This window comes from Palaemon carinicauda, chromosome 34, assembly GCF_036898095.1.
Source record: "Palaemon carinicauda isolate YSFRI2023 chromosome 34, ASM3689809v2, whole genome shotgun sequence".
Lineage (NCBI taxonomy): Eukaryota > Metazoa > Arthropoda > Malacostraca > Decapoda > Palaemonidae > Palaemon > Palaemon carinicauda.
This window is the reverse complement of record NC_090758.1, coordinates 45,136,145-45,141,144: the sequence shown is the minus strand read 5'-3', so window position 1 is coordinate 45,141,144 and position 5,000 is coordinate 45,136,145. Positions and strand designations below refer to the sequence as shown.

The window sequence follows — 5,000 nt, the reverse complement described above, 5'->3', positions numbered from 1 at the left end:
ATATCCACTTGGAATTCATTTTATGGTAACAGCTTCTGGCCGGGTGGTGATTCGAACCACCACCTGTACGGCTAGAAACTATGCTTGGCAGGGACCCTACCGACTCAGCTATCAAGAGAGACTAAAAGTTTATGACAAGTCCCCCTACATATTCCTGTCGAATTCAGGATTCTGTTCATAGACTTGAAATAGACCCATCTCCACCATGATAGCTGAATCGTGAGTTTGCAACACGTGGTTATTTTAATGAACATATATCACAAGCACACGTGATTTTAATTAATGTAAATATCACCCACGAAATGCATTTAATACCGAATTCTATCTTGGGAAATACATATCCACTTGGAATTCATTTTATGGTAACAGCTTCTGGCCGGGTGGTGATTCGAACCACCACCTGTACGGCTAGAAACTATGCTTGGCAGGGACCCTACCGACTCAGCTATCAAGAGAGACTAAAAGTTTATGACAAGTCCCCCTACATATTCCTGTCGAATTCAGGATTCTGTTCATAGACTTGAAATAGACCCATCTCCACCATGATAGCTGAATCGTGAGTTTGCAACACGTGGTTATTTTAATGAACATATATCACAAGCACACGTGATTTTAATTAATGTAAATATCACCCACGAAATGCATTTAATACCGAATTCTATCTTGGGAAATACATATCCACTTGGAATTCATTTTATGGTAACAGCTTCTAGCCGGGTGGTGATTCGAACCACCACCTGTACGGCTAGAAACTATGCTTGGCAGGGACCCTACCGACTCAGCTATCAAGAGAGACTAAAAGTTTATGACAAGTCCCCCTACATATTCCTGTCGAATTCAGGATTCTGTTCATAGACTTGAAATAGACCCATCTCCACCATGATAGCTGAATCGTGAGTTTGCAACACGTGGTTATTTTAATGAACATATATCACAAGCACACGTGATTTTAATTAATGTAAATATCACCCACGAAATGCATTTAATACCGAATTCTATCTTGGGAAATACATATCCACTTAGAATTCCTTTTATGGTAACAGCTTCTGGCCGGGTGGTGATTCGAACCACCACCTGTACGGCTAGAAACTATGCTTGGCAGGGACCCTACCGACTCAGCTATCAAGAGAGACTAAAAGTTTATGACAAGTCCCCCTACATATTCCTGTCGAATTCAGGATTCTGTTCATAGACTTGAAATAGACCCATCTCCACCATGATAGCTGAATCGTGAGTTTGCAACACGTGGTTATTTTAATGATCATATATCACAAGCACACGTGATTTTAATTAATGTAAATATCACCCACGAAATGCATTTAATACCGAATTCTATCTTGGGAAATACATATCCACTTGGAATTCATTTTATGGTAACAGCTTCTGGCCGGGTGGTGATTCGAACCACCACCTGTACGGCTAGAAACTATGCTTGGCAGGGACCCTACCGACTCAGCTATCAAGAGAGACTAAAAGTTTATGACAAGTCCCCCTACATATTCCTGTCGAATTCAGGATTCTGTTCATAGACTTGAAATAGACCCATCTCCACCATGATAGCTGAATCGTGAGTTTGCAACACCGTGGTTATTTTAATGAACATATATCACAAGCACACGTGATTTTAATTAATGTAAATATCACCCACGAAATGCATTTAATACCGAATTCTATCTTGGGAAATACATATCCACTTTGAATTCATTTTATGGTAACAGCTTCTGGCCGGGCGCGTTTTTAGCCGTACAGGTGGTGGTTCGAATCACCACCCGGCCAGAAGCTGTTACCATAAAATGAATTCCAAGTGGATATGTATTTCCCAAGATAGAATTCGGTATTAAATGCATTTCGTGGGTGATATTTACATTAATTAAAATCACGTGTGCTTGTGATATATGTTCATTAAAATAACCACGTGTTGCAAACTCACGATTCAGCTATCATGGTGGAGATGGGTCTATTTCAAGTCTATGAACAGAATCCTAAATTCGACAGGAATATGTAGGGGGACTTGTCATAAACTTTTAGTCTCTCTTGATAGCTGAGTCGGTAGGGTCCCTGCCAAGCATAGTTTCCTAGCCGTACAGGTGGTGGTTCGAATCACCACCCGGCCAGAAGCTGTTACCATAAAATGAATTCCAAGTGGATATGTATTTCCCAAGATAGAATTCGGTATTAAATGCATTTCATGGGTGATATTTACATTAATTAAAATCACGTGTGCTTGTGATATATGTTCATTAAAATAACCACGTGTTGCAAACTCACGATTCAGCTATCATGGTGGAGATGGGGTCTATTTCAAGTCTATGAACAGAATCCTGAATTCGACAGGAATATGTAGGGGGACTTGTCATAAACTTTTAGTCTCTCTTGATAGCTGAGTCGGTAGGGTCCCTGCCAAGCATAGTTTCTAGCCGTACAGGTGGTGGTTCGAATCACCACCCGGCCAGAAGCTGTTACCATAAAATGAATTCCAAGTGGATATGTATTTCCCAAGATAGAATTCGGTATTAAATGCATTTCGTGGGTGATATTTACATTAATTAAAATCACGTGTGCTTGTGATATATGTTCATTAAAATAACCACGTGTTGCAAACTCACGATTCAGCTATCATGGTGGAGATGGGTCTATTTCAAGTCTATGAACAGAATCCTGAATTCGACAGGAATATGTAGGGGGACTTGTCATAAACTTTTAGTCTCTCTTGATAGCTGAGTCGGTAGGGTCCCTGCCAAGCATAGTTTCTAGCCGTACAGGTGGTGGTTCGAATCACCACCCGGCCAGAAGCTGTTACCATAAAATGAATTCCAAGTGGATATGTATTTCCCAAGATAGAATTCGGTATTAAATGCATTTCGTGGGTGATATTTACATTAATTAAAATCACGTGTGCTTGTGATATATGTTCATATATATGTATATATATATATATATAATATATATATATATATATATATATATATATATATATATATATATATATATATATATATATATATATATACATATTATATATACATATATATATATATATATATATATATATATATAATATATATATATATATATATATATATATATATATATATATATATATATATAGCCATTACTTGACCTCTGCAGAACAAAGGCCTCTGATATGGCCATCGACTTGCGTCCTATTTTGGACTTTTTGTGCCACTCCACCCCTGCAAACTTCCTTTGTTCGTCGATCCATCGTCTTCTCTTCCTTTCTTTATATATCTAAAGCTGATGAAGACCTTGATATGTCATTGAATCAAGAGTAATATGAATGCGAGAGCAATCTACCGTAACGATATTCTAACAGCTTGTAAGAAAAAGAAATGGACATCGGCAGAACATATAATGAGAATGACAGACGATAGAAGGACATTACGAATAACAGGATGGGTACTTAGAGATTGCAAAAGGAACAGTGAAAATCATAAGTTTTTAAGGTATTCCCCCATTATTATTAATTTCTTCCTTTTCCCAATCTAAATTCATAAATACATCTTTTGATGTTTAAAAAATATATAGAAGTGATTAATAAACAAAGAAAAATATTATTGTCAAACTTCAAATGAACAAGGAAACTTGAAGTAACATCCATGATTATATAGCATTTATAATTATTTCAGACTTGAATGCCAGGTGAAGGGAGGGAACAATATTAGCCAAACCTTTAGAGAAATAATAGATCTGGAACTGGCTTGAGTAACCTTTGCCTTTAATCATGATAATAACAAAAGGACAATCCTGAAATTCGTGGATATAATGCTAACATCATAAAAGTAATGAACTTTTTTTTTATCTGAATTAGAATGCAAATCTTCTTTTTGAATAAAAGTAAAGAAGAATAATAAAGCATTCAAAGCTTTCAAATAGATCCAAACATCCGTAAACATTATAATGGGAAATGTTCATTTCTATGTTATCACATTTCCGTGAAATATTTTATGGAAAGATAAAAAATCTTTAATCGAAATCAGGTCATCCTTAAAATTTCACATCTAATGCCTATATAGAATACTATAGAATACTTACCTTTCTATCTCTCCTTGAAGAAGGCAACAGCAGATTTGGGCGTAAGCAATTGATTGGCCGAGTAATTTTCTGTCTCCTGACTCGAGCTCTAATGAGTTTTTTGTCCCTTATTTAGGGATTACATCTTATGCACACATAGGAAGCCTTCCCATCTTAGTATAAGACATGTAGGAATGATTTTCTTTTCTAGTTGATATAGCACTTGATGTCTTAGCTGGAGAAAAAGTTTTAAATTACAAGTCCAGATATTTTCTGCCCAATTTGCACCAATCGAACATAAAAATCGTTAAAGATTCCTGTGAAACACTTAATGGGACAGATTCTTGCTGGATACTAAAGCGATTCGCTTTACAGATGTTAGCGACGAGTCAAGATGCGTGAAGTCACAACAGGAAATCCCAGATAAGATTAGGGCTGCATCCTGCCCAGCGCGCATCCTTCACTCACCCTCAACACCGAACGTCGTCAGGCGTTGTTATCTGATGACAACACAATAATACTAATGAAACATCAAACTTATATTTCGATGAGCAGCAAAATAATCAATTCTATCTTTAGCGAAACTTTGTGATTGTATCACATCTGCGTCTCAATGTCCTTCGATTTTGATGAGGATTAGAAAGAAGCTGTGAATTTATGTGTCTCTATTTTTTATGTTTTCAAATCATATATTAACTATAACAGTTTATACATACGCATATATAGTCGTTTAAATAAATCTCCCTTTGCATAATAAAGAACAAGGGCCTTTATATATATATATATATATATATATATATATATATATATATATATATATATATATATATATATATATATATATATATATATATATATATTTACATATATATATATATATATATATATATATATATATATATATATATATATATAAGCATTGTGTCATTCTTTTCTACACTTTACACCTGATTGATTTTCAATAATGG

The 5,000-nt window shown here is 35.5% G+C and overlaps 1 protein-coding gene across 1 annotated transcript in view; it reads right to left on the bottom strand.

The window, feature by feature from the left end:
- Positions 1 to 4,479, bottom strand: part of LOC137626863 (uncharacterized) — a 66,973-nt gene extending 62,494 nt beyond the window's left edge. Inside the window, exon 1 of the mRNA XM_068357848.1 lies at positions 4,054 to 4,479. The gene's annotated coding sequence lies outside the window, so the exon portion shown is untranslated. The remainder of the gene's footprint in view (positions 1 to 4,053) is intronic.
- Between the last annotated feature and the right edge of the window lie 521 nt (positions 4,480 to 5,000).